This window comes from Sciurus carolinensis, chromosome 3, assembly GCF_902686445.1.
Source record: "Sciurus carolinensis chromosome 3, mSciCar1.2, whole genome shotgun sequence".
Taxonomy (NCBI): domain Eukaryota; kingdom Metazoa; phylum Chordata; class Mammalia; order Rodentia; family Sciuridae; genus Sciurus; species Sciurus carolinensis.
In genome coordinates, this window is record NC_062215.1 from 88,758,405 (window position 1) to 88,784,786 (window position 26,382).

Sequence of the window (26,382 nt, forward strand, 5' to 3'; positions counted from 1 at the left end):
CCTCTTCTATTTTCTGGAATACTTTGATCAATGGTACAGAATAGAGGACACGGACACAAACCCAAATAAATACAATTTTCTCATACTAGACAAAGGGGCCAAAAATATGCAATGGAGAAAAGATAGCCTCTTCAACAAATGGTGCTGGGAGAATTGGAAATCCATATGCAACAGAATGAAACTAAACCCATATCTCTCACCATGCACAAAACTAAACTCAAAATGGATTAAGGATCTCGGAATCAGACCAGAGACCTTGCATCTTATAGAAGAAAAAGTAGGTCCAGAGCTTCAACATGTCGGCTTAGGACCAGACTTCCTCAACAGGACTCCCATAGCACAAGAAATAAAAGCAAGAATTAATAACTGGGATAGATTCAAACTAAAAAGCTTTCTCTCAGCAAAGGAAACTATCAGCAATGCAAAGAAAGAGCCTACAGAGTGGGAGAAAATCTTTGCCAATCATACTTCAGATAGAGCGCTAATCTCCAGAATCTATAAAGAACTCAAAAAACTCTACACCAAGAATGTAAATAATCCAACTGACAAATGGGCTAAGGAAATGAATAGACACTTCACAGAAGAAGATCTACAAGCAATCAACAAACATATGGAAAAATGTTCAACATCTCTAGTAATAAGAGAAATGCAAATCAAAACCACCCTAAGATTCCATCTCACCCCAATTAGAATGGCAATTATCAAGAATACAACCAACAACAGGTGTTGGCGAGGATGTGGGGAGAAAGGTACACTCTTACATTGCTGGTGGGGCTGCAAATTAGTGCAGCCACTCTGGAAAGCAGTGTGGAGATTCCTTAGAAAACTTGGAATGGAACCACCATTTGACCCAGCTATCCCACTCCTTGGCCTATACCCAAAGGACTTAAAATCAGCATACTACAGAGATACAGCCACATCAATGTTCATAGCTGCTCAGTTCACAATAGCCAGATTGTGGAACCAACCTAGATGTCCTTCAATTGATGAATGGATAAAGAAAATGTGGTATATATACAATGGAATATTACTCAGCCATAAAGAATGATAAAATTATGGCATTTGCAGGCAAATGGATGAAACTGGAGAATATCATGCTAAGCGAGATAAGCCAATCTCAAAAAACCAAAGGAAGAATGATATCACTAATAAGTGGATGATGACACATAATGGGGGTGGGAAGGGTTAGTGTTGGGGTTGGAGTTGGGTTTAGGGAGGGGGGCAGGAATGGAGGAAGGAAGGACTGTATAGATGGAGGGGAAGGGTGGGAGGGGAGGGGGGGAAGGGAAAAAAATGGCAGAATGAATCAAACAACATTACCCTATGTAAATTTATGATTACACAAATGGTATGCCTTTACGCCATGTACAAATAGAGAAACAACATGTATCCCATTTGTTTACAATAAAAAGAAAAAAAAAAAAAAAAAAAAAAAAAAAAAAAAGAAACCATAAGGGGAAAGCTTAATGACCTTGATCTGGGAAGTAATTTCTTGGATAGTACTAAAAGCACAGGAAAAAAAAAAGCAAAAATAGTTAAATAAAATTGCACTGAGGTTCTGCACAGTGAAGGAAACAACTGAGTGAAAAGGTAGCCCACAGATAGGGAAAATTTTTTTTGTAAACTATATATCTGACAAGAAGATAATATCCAAAGCATAAGAAACTTAAACAATAGCAAGTAGATAACCCATTTAAAGTGGGAAAAGGATATACCATATTTTCCTTTTCCATTCATCTTTTGATGGTCATTTGCATTGTTATGAATTGTGCTGCTGTTATCATGGGTGTATACATTTTTTTATGGATCTGTTTTTATTTCTTTTGAACATGTACCTAGGAATAGAATTGTTGGGGCTATGATAACTCTTTAAAGCCTTTTCTTTGTTTCCTTTAAGCCACAGTGAGCTCCTGAGGATACAGTTTTCTTACTCTGTGTTTCTGTAATGTGTATATTCATTTTATTGACAAATATGAGTCAAGCACCTACTTTGTCCTTGGTATGATAGGTATTTCAGCCAGGTAGGTTTTCATAGAATTCCAGCATATAACCAGAAGAGTCATTTGGTCCAGTTTCCTAGTCCATGGAAGAATCTAGAATTGGGTCATTGGATCTTTGAATAAACATTTATCCTCAAACCATATAGTTCTTAAAAATTATTTCTTGTGCATTATGTGATTACAGAAACACAGTGTTAACTTTGAAGTACAAGAACATGTATAAAAGAAATAAAATTATCCATAATTCCATAACCCAGCAATAAGCACTGCTAATGTATTACTAAATTTCTTCCAGATGTTTTTTAGTCCATAATGTATTTCATGTAATTGGGGTCATCATACATTTATGAACTTCCTCTTGTGTACCACTTCGAATCCTCTCATTGTCACCAGTCACTGCTATTTAGGTTAAACTGATTTCTCGTAGGTGTCACCCACAGTGCCTCCTCTTGGGCACATACCTTATACTTCTTGCTTCTTTGACACAATGGTGTAGTGTGATATATCTGAGAGAACTGCTCAACATGTGCAAACCAAACCTTTGACCAAAGGGCCCTGGGCTTCTCAGAAAGAAATTAGCCATCAGTTTCCCTTTATAATGGCCAATCTGGTAATTCACCTGGATTCACTCTCCCTCCTCTGTTTAGTCCTCCTATTCTTCCACTACCACTTCCTGAGATTGTCGTTTTTGAATAAACCATTCACACATCAAACTTTCTTGCAAATGTTACTTTTTGTCTAAGGTATACATATGCAATTTCAGAAACAGATTTTATCTGAACATTTCAGAATATATAGATGTGTATATGCATATTTAAATAGTATATGCATTGTGTATGAATATATAAAAATATAAGTATACATACATACATTTATATATTTAAATTAGATATATTTAATTTAAATTGTGTATGTGTGTATTTAGTTCTATAAAATATAGTCATTTATTAGGATATAATTCACATAACTGTTAAATTCACCAATTTAAAGTAGATAAACCAATGTTTTTTAGTACAACCTTCACTATTATCAAGTTACTATAATTTGGATCTTAAACGTCCCCCCAAAGATGTATGTGTTAAAAACTTAGTCCCAGGGCTGGGGTTGTGGCTCATCGGTATTGTGCTCACCTAGCACATGTGAGGCACTGGGTTTGATCCTCAGCACCACATAATAAATATAAATAAATAAATAAATAAATAAATAAAATAAAGGTATTGTGTCCATCTACAACTAAAAAAAAAAAAAAAAGTTAAAAAATGTAGTCCCCAGCTTGGAGCTGTGGGGAAGTTGTGAAACCTTGAATCATGAAGTGGAACCTTGCTCTTGATGTGCTCTTGAAGGGGCTAGGGTTCTCCAGCACTCTTCTCACTCTTTCACTTCCCAGCCGTGGAATGAGCGATTTTTCTCTGCCAAAAGCTTTCACTTTGAAGTGCTGCCTCACCACAGGCCCAAGGGACCACCTGATCATGGACTGAAACCTCTAAAAGTGGGGGCCAGATTAAACCTTTCTTTCTTTATACGTTGATTATGCTGGGTATTTGTTTTTCCGACAGAAAGTTGACTAACACATAATTCTAGAACATTTTCGTCAACCCAGAGAGAAGCTCTACTCATTAACAATCATTCTCTCTCTAGACCTAGGTGACCATTATGCTATTTTTTTTTTCTTTCAGGATTTGCATATTGATATAAATAGAATCATGTAATACGTGTTTTTTTGTGACTGTTTTTTTCACTTAGCATAATGTTTCCAAGATTTGTTCAAGTTGTAGCATGTATCAGTACTTCATTCTTTTATATTATAGAATATAATAATATCTGCAGTATTATTTTATCCATTCAGATGAATTTAGTTTGTTTTCACTTTGTGACTGTAACGAATAATTCCACTATGAAAACAGTGTAAATTTAACATTCAAGTTTTTGTGTGGACATGATTTCTTTTAACTCGGGTATATACTTCTGAGTATAGTTGCTGAGCAATATGGTAATTCTGTGTTTAATAATTTGGAAGAACTTTTAAATTGTTTTTCAGTAGCTGTATCATTTTACATTCCTACCAGAAATTTTTGAGGGTTCTGGTTTCTCTATAGCCTGAAAAAATGTTGTTATTGTCTGTCTTTTTGATAGTTTGATAGAATTTTATCATATATTCACTATTCTGATCAAGATACCAACAGTTCAGACACTACAAGGTTTACTCACGCTGCCTTTTTATAACACACACACCTCCCTTATTCATTCGCCCTTCCTCCAACAGAATAACTCCAGCAACTACTGATCTGTTCTCTCTTCATTTCTAAAAATTTTTTCTTTCAAAAGTGTCATATAAATCATACATTAAATAACCTTTTTCTGTTTTTTTTTTTGGTACCAGGGATTGAACCCAGGGGCACTCAACCACTGAGCAACGTCCCAGCCTAATTTTGTGTTTTATTTAGAGACAGGGTCTCACTGAGTTGTTTAGCACCTCGCTTTTGCTGAGGCTAGCTTTGAACTCGAAATTCCCCTGCCTCAGCCTCCCGAGCCACTGGGGTTACAGGCATGTGCCACTGCGCTTGGCTTAAATAACCTTTTGGGATTAACTTTTACCTCAATATAATTCCTTGAAAATTCATTCAAGTTGTGCTTGTGTCAATGTTTGTTCATTTTTACTGCTGCCTAGTATTCTATGATATAGATAAAACCACAGTTTGCATTCGTCCATTGAAGGATATCTGGGCTATTTTCAGTTTTCAACTATTTTGAGTAATGTTGCTGTAAATACAGGGGTTTTTGTGAGCACAAGCTTTCATTTCTCTGAAATCAATACCCAAGAATGCAATTACTAGCTCCATAGCCATTAAATGCTTAATTTATAAAAAATTATAAATGTAATTATATATGGAAAATGTAAAACAGTTTTCCATTTTCCATTCTCACCAGCCATATATAAGTATTCCAATTTCTCTGCATCCTCACCAGCATTTGTTGTTGTCACTCTGTTTATTTTTTAACCCTTCTGGTGTTTTGATGGTGAGTCAAGATAGGGTGGCATTGACAAGAATGGTCGGAATGCCATCTGTAGTGAGATCTGCTGTTCCGGGCTTGGCTCCACCTTTGCTAGTGGGCCCACTTTTGCTTAACACACACCTCTGAGCTTTCCTATTTTATTTCCTGGTATCTTCTGTCCTTCAATTGTATCTGAGGCTGTGCTTTTTCATGCTGTCTCATCCTAGACAGTTCTTGTTGGAAGGTCTCCAGTTTGACACTATCTATCTCAAGATGACATGCCCAGACCTCAGAACTCTACTCCAGATTGTTTTGACAGCAAAGAGAAAGCAGATCTTAACCTGAGCTCTTCTGCACACTATCCATGTTGGTAAAGACCATGGTGACTTTCAAAGGCAACCTTGTTGAGCCCTTGGCCATTATCACATATATGAAAACAAAACACTATCATTTTCACATGAACTACTATTAAGTCAGGTCTCTTCCTTCCTACTTTTCTGCATGCAATTTAATGCATATATTTGTTCCTTTGGTTAATATATAGTGGCCTTTTTTTCTATTAATGCTTTTTACCTCAAATTGTATTTTGTCCTATAAAATTATTGATATACTAGAAATTTTTTGCTAAGATTTTTTTCCTGCTTACTTTATTTTGTAATTCATACTTTATTCTTCAATTTACAATATTGTTTTGTTTTAGGGGTCTCTCATATATAGGATATAGCTGGATTTTTAAAACTTCTGTTTGATACTCTGAAGTTTAATAGGTGAACTTATATATATTTGTTAAAACTAATATGATTGGACTCATGCATGCCATCTATTTTATGTCATTTATTATTCCTTTCTTAGTTTCTGTTTTATTTAGAAAGTTTTTATTCTCTTTTCTTCTAATTGCAATTTATAGATTGTTTTCAGTTTTTAAATACTTATCCTTTACAATTTTAGCATTCCTTCCTTTATTAAAGCCTAAATTTATTTAGTATCTTTACCCTGTTCCCATCCCATATTACTTCTAGTTTTTTTCTTTAGTGTTAGAGCAGAGCTTTATATTTTTTAATTAAAATTAATCTTCTTAGTTTCAATTATCATGATAGCCTGCCAAGTGATCTTAAGGTCCTGATCTAGTGCTCTAAGTGCTTTTCTTCCTGTTTTCTGCCATCTTCAATTTTAATAAGCATTAATTTGCCCAACTCATTAACTTAAAAAAAATAAATGGAGGTAGGTTCAAGGTTCTATGTTTTCCATTTAGGAACTGCATGCCTTGGGGATGGAGGGTAGGGAGTCAAATATAAAAATCTACTCCCTATATACCATAAGTCATGACTGACTCTGACCTGATTTTTTTTCTTGACTATTACAAGACATTTTTTGCCACTTTTCCCCGAAGTTCCTATCACTTCTACTCTATCACTCAGGGCTGACTGTTGATTAAAATTAATTGAAAAAATCTGCTCCTCTGGTTGCTTCCTCAGCCTTCTGAGTGATGAAATTGTCAAGGATGCAGGGCAGGAATCCATCAGGTTCTTGTTGAATGAGACTGCAGGCCAGTGTCTAGATAAAAGCCACATAGCTACAAGGGGTGGGGATGCAGAGAATACAGGGACACAAAAAGACACTTGGCTCTTACTGGGTGATGTGGTAGAACCATGACAATAGGGAGGACATAAACCTGGGTTCTAGCCTCCCTTATACTGCTAGTGGTATTACACATCAGGAAGTGAAAATTTGCATATTTAAACACATATAGATGCTAGGTCATGATTTAGTTACTGTGGAGATTTTTCTGTTTCTCACCCACTTACTTCTTAGGCTCTTGCAATCTGTTTTGTCTTACCTTTCCAACAAAACTGTCTTCTCCCCCTTGACCAAATCCCCGGAATCTGTTTTTTTGCTCTAATTCTAGGAACCCCTATTTTGCAGTCAGCACTGTGGGCCTCTGCTTTCTTCCTGAAATTCCTTCCTTTTGTCATTTCTCTGTCACTGCATTGTTCCAATGCTCCCCTCCCCCTTTCCTTTGCTGCTGTCCCTTGTCTCTTAACCTAGATACTTAAATGTCCCCTTTCCTCTTCCACCTCCAGGCACAGTCCCAATTTCCTACTGGATATCTCCTTCTGCTCTTTAAAACTTTATGTGCTCCACACTGAATTTGTCACATCATTCCACGGAAGAGTTAATTCTCAGTGTCTCTGTTCCCTTTAATTGTAGGATCAATTTCCCAGTGGCACTGGCTCAAGGTTCAAGTCCTAGAATTGGGTGCTGATCTGTTTCCAGTCTTACTGCACTTAAATATGATTGTGCATTGGTGGTGCCGGGTTCTGTGCTTTTTCATTAAGGAGCATAGAGCCTGGAGGATAAAATGAGAACACCACATAACCAGGGCTGCAGTGATCAAGTATGTGTGCTCTTGTAGCCAAGAGAACCTCCCAGGTGCCGTTTCCTCACTGGCCTATTCCCATATATCATCTTGGGTGAAGCTTATGACCCTCTGAGGTAGATATTATAGCGAAGGAAAGGTAAGCTTGGCAGGGTCAAGGTCCTATGACTCCATAATAAATGCTGGAACCTGAATTCAAAGTTGAATCTGTTATTCTTCCAGAGCACCACATGGCCCCCTGGACTGTCACAGGGGAAGTGATATGTGAATTAATAATTTATGGATGAACTTTTCTTAGTAGTTAGCATGTAGAAAAATAGTTCTCACTTTGGGAATAGAATGTAAAAGATCGAGAGGTATGAAAGCATATGCATTAAGAGTTTCAAGCAGAAATAAAGAGCCTGAGAGGAGGAGGAAGTTTAGGGAGAAGGATGATGTGTTAGAATTCAGTATGTTAAGTTTGGAGTTTTTATGGGCTACCACATTGTTGATGCAGTGGGTACTTTGAAAGATGAGTTAGGAATTTAAGAAAGAGTTGGAAGCTAGAAATTTAAATTTATATGTCATCAATGTGAGTGTAAGGTAGGAGTTAAAACCATAGAAGTGGTAAAATTATTGAGCTAGGTAGTAGAGAACCAAAAATTAAAAGGAGCGAGGAGCTATTGAGATCAGGGAGATTGAGAGGAAGAGTTCAGAGAGGTGGAGAAGTGTCCAGAGAGAGCAGATGATGAAAATCAGAGGAGCGTTCCCAGGAGGTCAAAGTCAGTAGAACTTGCAAAGGGACAACTTAGATTCAGGACTAAAATAGACAGTTGAATTGGGGAACTAGGAAGTCACTGGAGAAGTTGGTCAGAACAATTTTAATTCAGATGTGGGGGAAGAAATATAAATTGCAAGGGATTCAAGAGTAGCAGGTGGTGAAGAGCAGAAAGAAATCATGGTGGCCTATTATTTTGAGACAAGAATGCCTATGTTCTCTCTCTAATGGAGTCTCCTTTCATTTTCAAGGCACAGCACAAATATCATCTAGAGAACTTCCCCCATCTCCTTTTCCCTCTTTATTTCTAGATCATTCTTTCCCTCCAGTTGTGTCCCTTGCCATAATCTAGTCCATGTTTATTATTTGGAAATAGTTTCCAGGACTAGATTGCAAACTCCTTGAAGTGTGAGGTTCTTTTTTCTTGGGCATCAACAACACTAGCCTTGCATACAGTGGGTGTTCTCTTTGTGCCTTGCAAACAGTAGGCATTTATGAAATAGTTGCTGAACTGAATTAGAGACCAGCACCACAGAAAGCAATGTAGACTCTTGAAATCATTCTGATGAGGTTTGCTTCCTTTTGGAGGAGAGGGAACATACATGCTGAGTGAAAGAAATTTAGATCAGTTTTCTAACAGGATTTTCTTCCAGGTAATTGAGTTCTGTGTTCTAAGGTTAGATAGATCAATGAACAATTCTTTGGTAACTTTAAATATTTTGTCCACATGAAACCACACAATTAGCATGAAATTTTGTTCAAGTTGACATTTTCTTCAACTTATTAAAAGTTTTCTTCAACTTGTAAAAAATTTAAAGCTGACTTATCTAGAAATTCTGTCTGTGCTTAGAAATGAACTTTCAGAGGTCTGCCCAACTCAGTGTTCTGGATGGTTTGGGAGTATAAAACAGAAAAAAGATGCTAGCCAAGGAGACCACTGCCCCAGGGTGTTCTAGAAAGAGCACTGGATTTAGGGGCAGGGTATGTGATTTCTGCTCCTCATCAGCAATGTGACTTTATTCAACCACTTTATTCTCTGTGCCTTGGTCTCTGATCTATAACAGAGGGCTGTTAAAGTGTCTCTAAAATCTCCCTTCCTATTTTAATGTTTTATGAATTTAAGAAAAATATTTCTACAGTCATATTGTACAAACTATTTCTGCCCTCATGCTCTCCATGTTCCAATATCCGTTTGGTAGTGAATGTGGAATTACTGAAGGAGGGGAGCACAAGACTGGCTCCTTTCCTCCTGCCCTTCACCTTAATCCTGCCTTGTTATCATTATGAAGAACTAAATGCAGCTTGATAGCCCTGGTTTGATTACTGAACTATAAGCTCCACGGGGAGAGGGGCCATGCCTAATCTCACTGTATCACCCAGAAGTGTGGTTCCGGTTCCCACACATGCTGTTTGCTTAACTGACCATTTGAAAGCTTGACGGTGTTGAACTTGTATGATGACCTGCTGAAGGTGAACTGCTTAGCTTGGCAGGCAATTTATGATTCATATTTGTTGCTATTGATTTTAATTATGTACTATATTTCTAAAACCATTCTCCCTGGACCCAGAGACTTTCCAGAGCACAGTGGATATATATGTTTTTGTGATTGAAAATGAAAGCCAAGAGAAAGGAAGGGAATCCCTAGTACTGGTCTTTGTTTTATTTTCAGTCATGAGTCAGGTGTCAGCTCCCACTGCTTCTGGCTTCCTGAGTTCTGAGCAATTTCTTGATTGAGCTCTGAGGGTAAGGTAGGTGGGGTGAGTGGTGAGAACCTTTTTTTCTGATGTGACAGGACTGGTAGTTGTTTTGGTGTAAAGATTGATGAAAAATAGGAATCTGAAAAAATGACACATACATAGTCCAAACATTTCATTTCAGTCTAAAAACCTGTGAATGCATATCCCTTTCCCAATATTTTGATACAGGGTCAAGACTTTTCTTGGCAGGGAATGTGTTTGGAGGATGCATTTCTCTTACATGCATATTGCCAATAATACCCACTTTTATCGCTTAAGATGGAGGGACAACTTAGACCTTTGTAAAGCAATCTAGACACAGATCCATTCTAGACATTTATGATCATTTTCTGTCTTTTCCAGTCTAATTAAGCATAACTTTGGATTCTTTCCCAGGCATTCAGCCTAATTTTTATAGAATTAACTCTTTTTCCCCACTTACATTTCATCAGCTCTATAATATTTAGTTCTATAATTTCAGCTGCATGTGAAACTGTTATCAACAGGTTAGGAAACAAATTTAGCATGCTCTGGATAGGCTCACAGTACAACTAGTTGGGGCAGTTCATAAGGGCTTCTCAAAGTGACCCAGTCGTCATGTGCCTGGAGCTGTACTCCTTGGTCAGCTCCTGTGTTCTGCAGAGGAAACAGGCTGTGGCTCATCTGGTGGTTTAATTACTAGAGAGCCCTTAGGAGAGCAGAGACTATACCTTTGAAGTATCTCTGTGGCCATAAAACCAGAGGTATTCTTTTTTATTTTTTCAGTTTTGTCAAGGTATAATTGACAAATAAAAATTTTACATATTTAAGGTGTACAACACAATGTTTTATTATGAATATACATCATGAAATTTTACCACAATCAAGCTAATTAACATATCCATCATTTCACCTAGTTACCATTTGTGTGGGTGGAGCAGTATGAGAACAGTTCAGATCTGTTCTTTTAGCAAATGTCTTATGTACAATCTCCTATTGCTAATTATAGTCAACATGCAGCACATTAGATCTCTAGAACTTATTCACCCTTTATTTCTGCAACTTTGTACCCTTTGAACATTTCCTTACTCCCCCACTCCCAGGCTCTTTTAAACACTATTCTACTATCTGCTCCTATGAGTTCAGTTTTTTAAAATTCCACATATATGGACCAGGCAACATTTTTCTTTCTGTTTTTAGATTTACTTCACTTAGCAAAATGTCCTCTAGGATCATCCAATTGTTGTTGCAAGGTTTCCTTGTTTTATAAGGTGGAAGAGTACTCCACTGAGTTTATGTACCACATTGTCTTTATCCATTTGTTTGTTGATGGGCACTTAGATTGTTTTCACATATTGGGAATTGTGAATAATGCTTTAATGTGGTAGAAGAAATAACTGTGGGTAAAAATAATTGCAAAGCATATATCTGACAAAGTATTAATATCCAAAATATATAAGGAACTCAAACAAATTAGTAACAGGAGAAAAACCTGATTTAAAAATGGGCAAAGGACCAGAATAGACATTCCTCAAAAGAACACCTACAAAAGACAAACAGGTATAAAGGTGGAGCATCATGAATCATCAGGGGAAATTCAAATTAAGACTACAATAAATTATCATCTTACATTTGTTAGAATAGAAAAGGGAACCCTTGTATGCTGGTGATGAGTATTGGTGCAGCCATTATGAAAAACAGTATAGAGGTTCTTCAAAAATTTTAAATATTACCATCATATGTTCCAGTAGTCCCACAACTGGATATTATATCCAGAAAGAAATGAAAGCAGAGTCTTTTAATCTTGTTGCAGGTTCTGCCCTAAATGTCCAAAGCTAACTTTTATCTGATGCTTATTCTGTTGATCAAGGATACAGGTGTGTTGATTTTATTCCTTTCATTTGTGGAGCCTGATCATGGAACAGGTGCAACTGTCTCAATGCTTATCATGCACTAAAATTACTAAGATAGTCTTGGAAAGTTTTTTTCCTTGGTGTTATTACTGGTAATAAATATTGTAGGGTACTTACAATATGACAGGTATTATACAAGATGCCAAGACAGTAGAACATGAGCTATGGTTACCTGCTTTTAATATATGGAATATAGTTGGAAAGGAAGGATATTTGTGTATGTGTGCATAAGAGTATGGAGTAATATAGGTACATAAGTGCACAAGAGTATGGAGCAATTGATACAAATTACAAAATGACTTGTATAGATAGTAAGAACATAGGAATTCAGATGGACTGCATGCTACAGTCCTAATTGGTGACTTATTTGGACATAGGTAAAATAACTGAACTTAACCATCAAGGTTCCTACAAAGGAAACTGACATGGAAGTGGACAACTCTCGTGTTGCCTCAAAGGTGAAATAAGCATCACAATAGTCAATGGAAAATGCCATCATACAGAGTGACACTTGGTTTCTTCTTCCTGCATCTCTCCTGATGGTGATGAAAAAAAGAATATTAGGAAATCCCCATTTTAGGAGGCATTCCCAATCAGGCCAGAGATTTAGGGTCTGCTGTTGAACTTAGGCAAGGAAAATTGAATTTTGATTTCTTTTCTTCCACAGTCTGCTCAAGTATTTCTACTTGCACCTGTTGAGGATGCAGGCTTGTAGCTGAAGTATATAGAGTCCAGGTGGCCATGTGAATGGCAGAGGAGGCCACATGGTTCTACTGACACTCTCTCTCATCATGGGTGGTATCATCGGTGGCTGCACATTCCTATGGGGGACTTGAGGATCATATTTCCATGTGGGAGTCTGTTGTGTTGCTTCCTTTGTTTTACCATCTCCAGAAATTCCCTCTTAGCTGTTAAGCATATCCTACACTCTTTTTGTTCTTTGTTTTCCCTAAGGAAACAAAGTACATGATTTGCATACATATATTATCTGCAACAGTATCTAGAACAGAATCTGTACATTGAGGGTGCTTAATACATACCTGTTGCATGAAAACGGTCTCTAATTGTATCTTTGCATATTACATCAACCACATGCTAGAAAACAGTCAAGATGCCATTTATTGGTGGATAAAAAGTCAAGGGAGGTCACTGATTATGGCAAAACTGGGTTCTGGGCCTAGGATCTGGGATATTGGACAGGTCATCAAAGGTGGGTCAGCAAGGACTCCATTACCAAAACCAAGAGTACAGGTTTGTTTGATTCTAAATTCACTCAGACTAAGACTTTGAATGTTGCAATAGTCCCAAGTCTCTATATTGGGGTCATTGATCCCAAATAAGAGGAGATGAGTACTGCAGGGACAGAAATCTAGTGAAAGAACATAACTTTCTCTGTTTAACTCTTTTGGCAAATGTAACATGTATGAATTGTTTGGAATCAGTAATCCTCAGTCCTTGTGAGGTCAAGTGACAATTTAGTGGTTACATAACTGATCTGTGGACAAATAATATTTAGATCTCTTTATTCAGGATATTTAAAAAATCACCTTAATAGCCTTTCTGCTCACCTCCAAAAACTGAGTGCACGACAGCAGAGGGATTTTTTTTTTAAACAAATAAGTCCCTAGAATACTGGTTGAAAAGAGCAGGCTGCCTCCAAAGAACTAATTTCAGGTACATAAACAGTCAGATTGGCTTGAGACAGGGGAATATCCTTGTATTTATTCCATTAAGCAGTTCTTCCAGGCTCCTGCTGTCTCCTCAATCTTCCCTGCTGCATTGTAATGTAGCTCCAGCTCCCACCCATCCCCTCCTTTCCTTGCTGGCAAAGCAAGGTGTCTTTGGGCCAAAACATTGTATCTCCTGGCTACTGAAATTCCAAACCCAATCAATTTGGTCTGGATTTATTCAACTCTGTTACTAGGAAATTATGTGTCACAGGAATAGTAAGGTCGTAGACAGTGAGCCCTATATCTGCAATATCCTTTTTGTGTCTGCACTTCTCTCTGCCCAGAATTTTTGGTATTTCTCTGCATTTCCAAATCACCTACAAAGTGCCCATTTCTCTTTCTGTTGCTCCTCTATGTTATTAATAATAGGTCCAGAAGAAAATGTTCATTCAAATCAGAAAAAGGAGGGCATGTCAGAGGAAAGAGGGATTGGCAATTCTATTTGGAGTTGAAACCTATGATATTTAAAAAAAAAAATCATTTGCTGAACAAGGTTGCAGTGGAAGGTGACTATTGAGCATTGCGGTAGCTGAGAGAAAGGTGCTCCTCCAGGCTAGTGACAGGCCTGGTGCACTACTGAAAGTGTCATCCAGGAGCTCCAGGAATGATTATTTTTATGTGAAAGAATTGTTTAAGAATAAGCAATTTTAAAATAGTTATTATCACCCACTTTTTACTAAGGCCAAAATAATTAAGTGAATTATCTTTTAAGTAATATTACAAAGAAGTAGACACTTGGGGAAAATGAAAGCTTTCTGTTTGATCTTGTCCAATCAATACAAACTCCAGGGGTTCCTGTTCAATGAAAATTTTCAAAAGACCCCTGGCATTCTCATAAGCAGAACTCTGCTTTCTGAAATCTTAACATGAATTCTGTAGCAACTGTTGAATTTGTTTGCTCCAGAATACGGGCATTCATGGTGAACTCCATATTTTAAAAGACCTTGGAACATGTACCCAGAACATAAATGGATACATCCCTTGTTTCTGTAAGTATTAATGATGTCAGTAGCAATTCAGAAATTACTAGAATTGGTATTGTACCTTTGAGTTCTGGGTGGCTTCTTCCATACACTTGCTGTTCTAATTTGAAGATCTGCATAATGCCTCATTGGTCTAAAACTAGGCAGGTATGTGATTGATGGAGAAGTTTCTAAGTTTGTCAGCTCATTGCTAGGTCTCAGTGAACTAAAAGCTTGTCGTGTTTGTAGGACATGAAAGCTGATGTTCCATATTGTAACCTCTATCTATCCGTTCCCCAGAGCTGAAATTTGGTTCTCTCCCTAGTTCCCACACCTCAGTGTGTAGCCTTGGTTATTCAAATGAGGACCTCTGAGTTGATCACTTTGGCTTCTCTCTCTCCCTTAGTTCTTTCATCCACTCTATTACAGAGTCCTGCTGTTTGTGCTTCCTAAATATTGCTCGTATATGCATTCTTTCTCTCTCTGACCTGGTACAAATTGTTCCTCTCTTTCAGGGACTATTGTGAGTGCCTCTAGTGTCCTGGCTGCTCATCTTGCTCCCCATTCATTCTGCACCCAGTCTTTTCTGCCTCTGGTCATTTTGTCCTTCTCTCTACTGGAACCATTTTCTCATCCCTTCTCTCCTGCTTCATTTGCCAATGTCTACTCCCCTTCAAATCAGCTAGACTTAACTTCCTCAGTGGAGGCTTCCCTGATCACTGTGTCTACCTTGAAATGTCTTGCTTTAAGTGCTTACAAAACACTGTGCTTTGGAGCAACACTAATCTCACTTCTAGTTGATGTTTCCATGCCTGTTAGATTTTAGGCTCCAGGGAGGCAGGGTGGGATTTGTCTTGTATTCAGGACCTGGAACATACCAAATTCCCAGTAAATTTCTGTCACATGCAAGAAGAATCATAGAAATGATTGATCACTCTCCTTCAAATATACTTTTCATGTAGAAGATGCCTAAGTCAACAAAACAAAATGGAAGGTAGAGGCATTGCGCAGTCATGGAGCTAGGAAGGTAGTGCTGATAATGCTAATTTGATTTCCAAAGTGAATTCCAAATATAATTGGTCTGTAGATTTTTTTTTTTTTTTTTTTTTTTTTTTTTTTTTTTACTTTGAGTGTGACATATGCATCCTGGGTATGTTGTTTGCTTCTGTTAGTCATCTTGTGCTAATCTTTTTGGGGTCATTTGTGTTTAGCTGGTAATGAAAATGTAGTGGTCTTCTATGCTATGCTTTTTTTTTTCAAAAACATTTTTTTAATTTTAATTCATTGTACACAAATGGGGTACAATTATCATTTCTCTGGTTGCATAAGAAGTAGAGTCATACCATTTGTGTAATTATACATGTACATAGAGTAATAATGTTCCTCTCATTCTATCATCTTTCCTTCCCCCTGCCCCCTCTCCCCCTCATTTCCCTTTACACACTCCATCTTTCCTCCATTCTTCCCTTACCAGCCCCCCCCATTGTGTATCATCATCCACTTATCAGAGAAATCATTCAGCCTTTGGTTTTTTGGGATTAGCTTATTTCACTTAGCATTATATTCTCCAACTCCATCTCTTTACCTACAAATGCGATAATTTTATTCTTCTTTATGGCTGAGTATTCCATTGTGTATATGTACCACAGTTTCTTTTCTTTTTTTTTTATTGTAAACAAATGGGATACATGTTGTTTCTCCATTTGTACATGGAGTAAAAGCATACCATTTGTGTAATCATAAATTTACATAGGGTAATGTTGTTTGATTCATTCTGTTATTTTTTCCCTTCCCCCCCACCCCTCCCATCTTTTCCCTCTATACAGTCCTTCCTTCTCCCATTCTTGCCCCCTTCCTAACCCTAACCTTAACCCTAACAATAACCCCACCCATGCCCCATTATGTGTCATCATCCACTTATCAGTGAGATCATGTGTCCTTTGGATTTTTGAGATTGGCTTATCTCTCTTAGCATGATATTCTCCAATTTCATCCATTTGCCTGCAAATGCCATAATTTTATCATTCTTTATGGTGGAGTAATATTCCATTGTATATATATACCACAGTTTCTTTATCCATTCATCAGTTGAAGGACATCTAGGTTGGTTCCACAATCTGGCTATTTGTGAATTGAGCAGCTATGAACATTGATGTGGCTGTATCTCTGTGGTATGCTGATTTTAAGTCCTTTGGGTATAGGCCAAGGAGTGGGATAGCTGGGTCAAATGATGGTTCCATTCCAAGCTTTCTGAGGAATCTCCATACTGCTTTCCAGAGTTGCTACACTAATTTGCAACCCCACTAGCAATGTATGAATGTACCTTTTTCCCCACACCCTCGCCAACACCTATTGTTGCTTGTGTTCTTGATAATTGCCATTCTAATTGGGGTGAGATGGAATCTTAGTGTAGTTTTGATTTGCATTTCTCTTATTACTACAGATGTTGAACATTTTTTCATATATCTGTTGATTGCTTGTACATCTTCTGTGAAGTGTCTGTTTATTTCCTTAGCACATTTGTTGATTGGATTATTTGTATTCTTGGTGTAGAGTTTTTTGGGTTCTTTATAGATTCTGGAAATTAGCGCTCTATCTGAAGTATGATTGGCAAAGATTTTCTCCCACTCTGTAGGCTCTCTCTTCACATTATTGATAGTTTCCTTTGCTGAGAGAAAGCTTTTTAGTTTGAATCTATCCCAGTTGTTGATTCTTGCTTTTATTTCTTGTGCTATGGGAGTCCTTGTTAAGGAAGTCTGATCCTAAGCCAACATGTTGAAGATTTGGACCTACTTTTTCTTCTATAAGATGAAGGGTCTCTGGTCTGATTCCAAGGTCCTTGATCCATTTTGAGTTGAGTTTTGTGTAGGGTGAGAGATAGGGGTTTAATTTCATTTTGCTGCATATGGATTTCCAGTTTTCCCATCACCATTTGTTGAAGAGGCTATCTTTTCTCCATTGTATGTTTTTGGCACCTTTGTCTAGTATGAGATAACTATATTTCATCCTTGAAACTCTAGCCAGAGCAGTTAGACAGACTGAAGAAATTAAAGGGATACGAATAGGAAAAGAAGAACTCAAACTATCACTATTTGCCAATGACATGTTCTATATTTAGAGGAGCTGAAAAATTACCAGAAAACTTCTAGAACTCATAAATGAATTCAGTAAAGTAGCAGAATATGAAATCAAATCAATACTCATAAATCTAATGCATTTTTATTCATAAATGATGAACCCTCTGAAAAAGAAATTAGGAAACTACCCCATTCATAAAAGCCTCAAAAAATACTTTGGAATCAATCTAACAAAAGAGATGAAAGACCTCTACAATGAGAAAGAAGTTGAAGAAAACCTTAGAAGATGGAAAGAGCTCCCATGTTCTTGGATAGGCAGAATTCATATTGTCAAAATCACTGTACTACCAAAAGCACTATACTAATTCAGTGCAATTCCAATTAAAATCCCAATGACATACCTGATAGAAATAGAGAAAGCAATCATGAAATTCATTTGGAAGAATACGAGGTCCAGAATAGCTAAAGCAATCCTTAGTAGAAAGAGTGAAGCAGGTGGTATTACAATACCAGACCTTCAACTATAATTCAGAGCAGTAGGTTACTATGTTAATGCTATGCTTTTTGGAAAAAAAAGTATTTTTTCAAAGTTTGTGTCATTCCTCTCTGTTTCCGCATGCTTGTCAAACTAGTGCTTATGAGCATACAAGGATGTTTTGTTTGGTGGGAATGGATTAGAGATGTGTATCATATACCATTTGGGTACTTAATTTCCTAAAAGCATTTCCTGGTAACATGTTGAAATTTATAGCCAACTCAAATCATGGTTGTGTTCAGAAATATTGCTGAGTAAAAAAATCTGAGTAAAAGGTGAAAAAGTTGGTTGGCCTTCCACATGTTCCAGCAATAGAATCACTCTTGGTGACTTGCTATGGGCTGTATTTATGAAACTTTGCTGTCACTTTACCATATAAGTAACCAGGTGAAAAATGGTCTATGCTCATGGGTTTGCTTCAGTAAGATTTCACCATTTCATTTTTACAAAATATCATATTTTTTTGTGTCTCCAGATTATTATAGTTTCAGCTTTTGAACATGATACTTGGCACTTTCAAGTGATTATTGTTGTTTTGGTTTGATAGAAAGTTCAGCATCATTCATGCCTCAGGAAACATCTCCTTGGGTTTTTGATGAAGGACACAATGCAACTTTAGCCTTTTGAAAGACAGATGGAGACTTCAAATGGCTGTGTGAAAACAGCACTCACCATGTTCCAGGAAGATTTCAGTGTTTTCATTTACTACCAGCAGGGGGGTCAACATCATCAGCACGTCTGAATATCTCAGTAGTAAATTGAATTTACTCTTTTGAACTTAAGAGTGATTTGGGGGAAACATCCTTCTGTAGCATATTTATGATTTTAGAATCTGATTTCAGGAAATATTCTATATTCATTTATTTGCTTTTCCTGGAAGCGCCCTTTACATTAAGGCTTTCTGAATCAACCTTGTCAACCTTTAACAAACACCATACTCTTAAAACACTTAATGTCAATGGCCTTGGTCATCTGTATATGCTCCCTTTATGTGTATAGGAAACTCTTCGTTATTTCAATGTTGATTGTCCAGTTTCTGGAATACCTCAGTTCCTTGCCTTTCCTTTGTCTTTTTATCATCTCTCTCTGCCTGTCTTTTGACCTGCTTGTACCTCCATGGAAGGAGAATGGACCATAGAATCTATCATTCAATCAATAAATACTTTTCAGGTGTTTATGCTCAGTATAGTCTCTGCTTTAGAGAAATTTACTGTTCTCCCATGGGGACAGTATCCATGAAAAAGTTGTGCTACCCAAGATGGCTTATTAGGTTCTGAGTTGGTGGTTCAGGCTACAGGAGAGATGTGGGGAATTGGTGAGACTAAGAAGGCAGGCTAAAGAGAGGTAGTATTTGATTTATAAAGGCTTTAGAAGATAGGGAGGATTTGGGCAGAAATCAGATAGAGGAGAAAGCATCACAGATTTCCAAGGGACCCATTTTCAGCTTTGGATATGTATTGAGTGAACTGAAAAAGTGAGTTTGGGGGACAGAGAAGAGTGGATGAAGGACAGCTTTGATTGTTGGGAGTACCTGATGTTGGAAGAACATATTAGGGTATTTTTGGCTTTGTGTGGCATTTGATGAGAAGGCATTGATGATTTTGACCCAATCCCTAAAATTCAAAAGAATTAGCATGACTGCTTGTAAGAAGATTTGGCTAAAGCCTTGGCAGGAAAGACACTGAATGAATGTTTAAAATTAAGTTTGGGGCTATTTATCAGTTAACTTAAAATTTTTTAATCCTTCTAGTTTTCAGGGATGATGGAAAATTAGCTTCATGTCATTTCCCCTCCTCTTTATCTTGCCCTTTTGTGTGTTCATTGATAGGAGATTTGCATTTGAAAAGTTTTATTACACATTCCACTAGGAAAATTGTACATTGTTGATAAATGTATCTTTTATAATCCTTGCTGTTATTAGAACACTGCTAATTTTATTAATGCTTTCTCAAAGGGAAAATAAAAGTGAAATAAATGCCTGCACAACCCCTTTATTATCTTGTCTGCCCTTGCCTTACTTGCTTTGCCAAAATCCTAATGGAAAAACAAGGGGGCTGCCCAGTAATTTTCTTTTCCTATGACATTTCAGCACTCCTCCAGTACATTGCTATAATGAAAATTGGCAGCTTCTGAGAAAAACAGTAACCATTCAGAGAAGAGCACCTGCTACATGGACCATGAACGGGGCAGAGGAGCCTCTCCAGCCCAAATATGATGCTATTCTTCAAGTGCTTTAGAGGAAACCCTGCTAGATGCCCACAGGTCAGTCAGTTTCAGAGCTGGAAATGGGCAGACATTCTATCTAAAATGCCTCATCCATTATCTTGCTCCAGACAATCAGAAGTTTGAAGTTTCAAAGCAACAAATGATAAAGCCCCAAGGTCATTATCATTTCTCTTTAGACTTTTCAGCAACAAGTTAGGACACAAGATGTCTTAAACAATGTTAACTTCAAATATTATTACGTCGTTACCCAGTTTTTTATCTTTTTCTGTTTATGGAGTGCTCTATTCAATAGTTAATACAACATTAAATTGATTTGCCTTAAAGGATGAATAAGGTATGACTTTATGGTCACAAGTCTAGTGTTTTAAATATATCAGTTCAACTAAAGAAATAAATTGAAGAAGACCTTAGAGGATGGAAAGATATCTCATGATCTTAGGAAGGCAGAATTAACATTGTCAAAATGACCATACATCTAAAAGTGCTATAAAGATTTAATGCAATTCCTATTAAAATCCCAATGATGTTCTTCATAGAAATAGAAAAATTAGTCATGAAATCCATTTGGAAAAATAAGGTGCCCCAAATAGCCAAAGCAATACTTATCAAGAAAAGTGAAGCAGGAGACATCACAATAGCAGACCTTAAATTATACTACTGAGCCATAGTAAGAAAAACATGATGGTATAGGCACCAAAACAGACATGAGGACCAGTGGAATAGAATAAAAAACACAGAGACAAACTCACATAAATACAGTTATCTCATACTAGACAAAGGTGCCAAAAACATATATTGGAGAAAATATAGCCTCTTCAATAAAAGGTGCTGGGAAAATTGGAAATCCACATGTAGCAAAATTAAATTAAACCCTTATCTCTCACCCTGTGCAAAACTCAACTCAAGGTGACTCAAGAACTTAGGCATTAGAAAAGAGAGACCCAGCACCTACTAGAAGAAAAAGTAGGCCTAAATCTACATCACATCATCTTAGGAACTGGCTTCCTTAACAAGACTCCTAAAGCACAAGAAATGAAATCGTGAATCAGTAAATGTGATAGAATCAAACTAAAAAGCTTCTTCACAGCAAAGGAAGCAATCAATAATATGAAGAGAGAGCCTGCAGAATGGGAGAATATCTTTGCCACTTGCACCTCAGATAGAGCATTGGTTTCCAGGATATATAAAGAACTCAAAAAACTTAAGTGTCAAAACAAAACAAAATAAAAACAAACAAATAACACAATCAATAAATGAGCAAAAGAACTAAACAGGCACTTTACAGAAAAAGAAATACAATTGGTCAACAGATACATGAAAAAATGTTCAACATCTCTAGCAATTAGAGAAATGCAAATTAAAGCTACACTGAGATTTCAACTCACTTCAGTCAAAATTGCAATTAACAAGAATACAAGCAACAATAAATGTCAGCAAGGATGTGGGTAAAAAAGTACACTCATACTTTGCTGTTGGGACTGCAAATTGGTGTGAACATGCCGGAAAGTAGTATGGAAATTCCTCAGAAAAACTTAGAAAGAACCACCCTTTGACCCAGTTATCCCACTCCTTAGTATATATCCAAAGGACTTAAAATCAGCATACTATAGTAATGCTGCCACATCAATGCTTGTATCAACTCAATTCACAATAGTTAAACTATGGAACCAGCGTAGGTGCCCTTCAACAGATGAGTGGATAAAGAAAATGTGGTACAGATACACAATGGAATGTTATTCAACCATAAATAAGAATGAAATTATGGCATTTGCTGGTAAATGGATGCAACTGAAGAATATCATGCTAAGTGAATTAACCCAATCTGAAAAAACCCAAAGGTCAAATGTTTTCTCTGATATATGGATGCTAATTCACAGTAAGGTGGGAGTGGTTAGGGAAGAATAGAAATACTTCAGAAAAGACAAAGGGGAATGAAGGGAAGGGAGAGGGAATAGGAATAGGAAAGATAGTAGAATGAATCAGGCATTACTATCCTAGGTGCATATATGATTATATGACCAATGTAATTCTACATCATGTACAATCAGAAAAATGAGAAGTTATACTCCATATATGTATAATATGTCCAAATAATTGTACTACCATGTATAACTAATAAGAACAAATAAAAATAATAAAAAAAGAAATAAAAAATAAATATATCAGTTCAATGTTAAAGTTTGAAAGGGCTCTCTTATGTTTCTGTATTTATTGCAGTGATGGGACCTTTAAGAGTCTACTAGCAACTCACCTTTGGGGATTTCTCTGATACAGCTGATTAGACACAGAAAAATAATCACATTGTTTACTCTTAAACTTCAATGATATCACCCAGAAGCATCACATGCAATGTTGTCTAGCTTTGCCCTGAGTGATGGCTGGCTGTTCTCTAAGTAAGTTCCCTTCCGAAAGCATGAAGCCATGTCATCACTGGAGGTAATAAAAAGAATGCACTCAAGGCTGGAATGGAAGATTCAAAAGTGGGTCCCCAAATGATTTTCATCAATTACAACATCACTGAAATAGTGTTGTGTCTGAAAATGATAAATTTGAACAAGAAAATATGCAACTAAGTGCCACTTGCTTTGGTCTTTGTTATAAATAAGTGCTATGGTAATTAACAGCATGAGGTATGGAGCCAGATAGAGTTTTGATTCTCCTTCTACTACCTTGCTGAAGTTAGTAGCTATAATGTCTCAGATTCTTCAGGGTATAATGGGGGTTGGAATATCCATTCTATAGATTTTTGTTATGATTAAACTAACAGACTGAATTAAATGTATGTATCTACATGTGTATGTGTGCACCTACCTATCTATTTATCCACTCATCCTTCTATCCATCCATCCATCTATCTCATGTACCTAAAAATCTCAGTATCATATGGCAAGAACCTGATAAATGGTAGTTATTGTTACCAGTTAAAATTTGTTATTGTAAGGATCTATTCTCTATTGTCCAATCTTTTTTGATGCTTTCACTGGTGGTATTCTCTTCTCTTCTTTGTCTCTTATCTTCTTCATCTCTCATCTGCTTTATCCTTTTACAAGTTTCCTCTCTCATTCCTGTCATCATTTACCTCTCTCTTACCTGTCTCTCTTATAAACCTCTTCTATAAATGAGGACTTGGCATGCTTACTCAGCATGAAGTGGGAGTAAGGATGAGCAGTCTACGCACAGTTTACTCTCCTGTTTTTGGTGTTAATTAAACTTCCAGGACTGTGATTCTGTACCATAATCCCTGAATGTGCTAGAGGAAAACAATCAGGATTTCTTTGAGGAAAGGGTAGGTGGATCATGTGCAGTTTGAAAAGCATATTCACTGTTATAACACAACATTAAGATAAAGCCATATCAAATTAAACAAAACAAAACCCTGTTGTTTTCTTAAATAAAACTGCAGAAAATAAATTAGACAAACCAACTTTGCTTTGTGAAAATACTTTGAAGATAGACTTTAGAGTGGTAGAGATGATCAATGAGAAGGGTTAGAATTCAATTATTAAATGGTAGGGAACTTCATGAGGATATTATATTCACCAAATGGAGAATGAATCTTTAAAATCTGTTGAAAAACACTATTTATGAAGTAAGCAAAACAGTTATTACAACCCAAGCGAGACTGGCTCTTAGAGACCCATTCCTGAGTTTAATGAGAAGCTGGTCTAGGAGAAGCCAGCTGAGACTCACAAGCTTGGGGCATTTTAATTTGATGCTAACCTGCCCATCACAGAAAATTCACATGGGGTCTCAATTCATAATGAGCACTGCTTTGTACTGCAATAAATAGCATTAGCAATCCCTGCATGAACTGTAGATATGAAACTGATGATAACCTCGGTTAGGTTTTTCTGTTTGTTCCAACATCATGGCTATTTTATCATGCTTTAAAAAAATGAAACTCTACTGGTTATGCCCATAACCATAAAAACTCTCTAGTTTCCCTCAAGTGAATCTTCCAGATACTTGGTTATTGTACTTATCCTACCTAATATATACATAATTATTTTGTTATTAGCCATTAAAGGGCACACAAATATTTGGTATAAGCACAAACTCCAGAAAACATCAGTTGTTGATTGTAGCTTTTCTAATTTATCCTATAAATTGCCCTTTACTTGGGATGTCTTTGTTATGGGGAGTAAATGTGGAGAGAGCATGGTGTTCATGGAAACAACACTGAACTTAAACAGGCATGTGTTGAATCTTGGTTCTCACATTAAAGCTGGATGGATCTGGGTGATATGTCTAAACATTTTGAACCTCAGTTTCCTCATGTATTAAATGAGGATAATGAGACTTCACAGTCAGTATTTTATGAGTATTGAAGACATCTGAAAAACACCTAGCAAAGCCTGTTGTATAGCATAGTTCAGAACCTCATTTTTATTTTTATGCACATTAACTAATTTCTTTACCTTGAAGTTAAATTTGTTGAATAGTATATATGATATTTTCATTGGTAAATATGCATTCTTATACTGATGCCAAAGCATTCTCTCATAGGCCCTAAAACTCCTGTTTATTGATGGGTGTAGTCATAATTCTTACCTATGCTTACATAAATATTAGTTCCAAGCTGGGCATAGTGGCCTATACCTGTAATCCCAGAAACTTGGGAGGCTGAGGAAGGAAAATTCCAAGTTTAAGGTCAACCTCAGTAACTCAGCAAGGCCCTAAGCAACTTGGCAAGACCCTGTCTCAAAATAAAAAATTAAAAAGGACTGGGGATGTGTCTCAGTGGTAAAGCACCTCTGGGTTTAATTGCCAGTATCAAAAAAGTTAATTCCACATACTTGTAATTGTACACATAAACCCATACATTTTAGTCACAGACAAACTCTGTTTTTAGCACCAATGAGACATGTGCACAAGAGGATGGGAGGTAAGGCAGCTGGTCTGATGACACTTCATACTCAACCCATTAGTGATGCTGCTGCGAGAGCCAGGTGAGGGAGACTGAGAACCACTCAGGCTTTGGTGTCTGCTCCAGCAGGTACAGATGCTTGTCTGAGCTCATTGTTTGGAGTTGCTAACACTCCAGAAAGCCCTACTCTTTAGACCACAAAATGGGTGGCATGATGTGGAGACAGGGAGGTTGACTTGAAGCGAGGCAGATCTGAGCTGTGACAGCTCTGGGATTTATGTTGGGATCCCATCCTTTCACTAAGTTCTGCTGAGTTTTGTATATCTCCTAAATAGTGGTTAAACTTGTTAAGGAGAGGTCCATGTCTTTTTGCCCTACTTTCTTTCTGGGAGATCCTTGAACTAAGAAGAAACTTATTGACCAGGAGAGGGTGAGGAGCCATGGACCTGTGAGCTGGTGGGTCATTAATTGCCCCTTGACTCTGACAGGTACTGACTCTAGTTGATTAGCCAGTTGATCTTTTTTGCTAAGTAATAGATATCCTTTCTCTGTGCCTTAGTGAGTAAGACCTTTCTAGGTAAGGTAGGAGAAGAGAGAAGAGGGAGATAGCAGTCACTTATGATTGTCCTTGCTAATGACACAGGGATGAGGTTTGGTGGAATTGTAGACACATCTATTATTTAAGGTTATGTGTGTGAAACATTGTTGATGTTTTCACAATGAAAACCATCCTTACTTTGTTTTTATGATTATGTGAAAATACATAAACTCATTTAAAGAATATTTGCATAATGCCAAACAGTAGAGAGGAAAGTAGAAATCACCTGTAAAGCCAATGCTCTGGGATTACTCCCATTAACATTTGTGACCTGTTCTTCCATGTAAATTTTTTTGCACATAGATCCAGAAATATCCAACTTTATGCAAATTGTACCACAATGCTGTTTATTACATTTGTGAACTTAGAGTTTTGTGTGTCATTATGATAAAAATGGTGCACATGAACACTGTCTGCATTGTGCTTTTCTTAGTTAACATTTTGGAAATCTCTCCCTGTTAATGAGTCTGGATCTAACTCATGGTTTCTCCACCTTAGCTGGATAAATTCCTTGTTCTGTGCATTGTAGAATGTTTAATAGTGTTGCTCTTCTCTTCCTTCAAGACATCAGAGGTATCTAGCTTTCATTTTCCCATCTGAGTGATAACAACCAAAAAATGTCTTTAGACA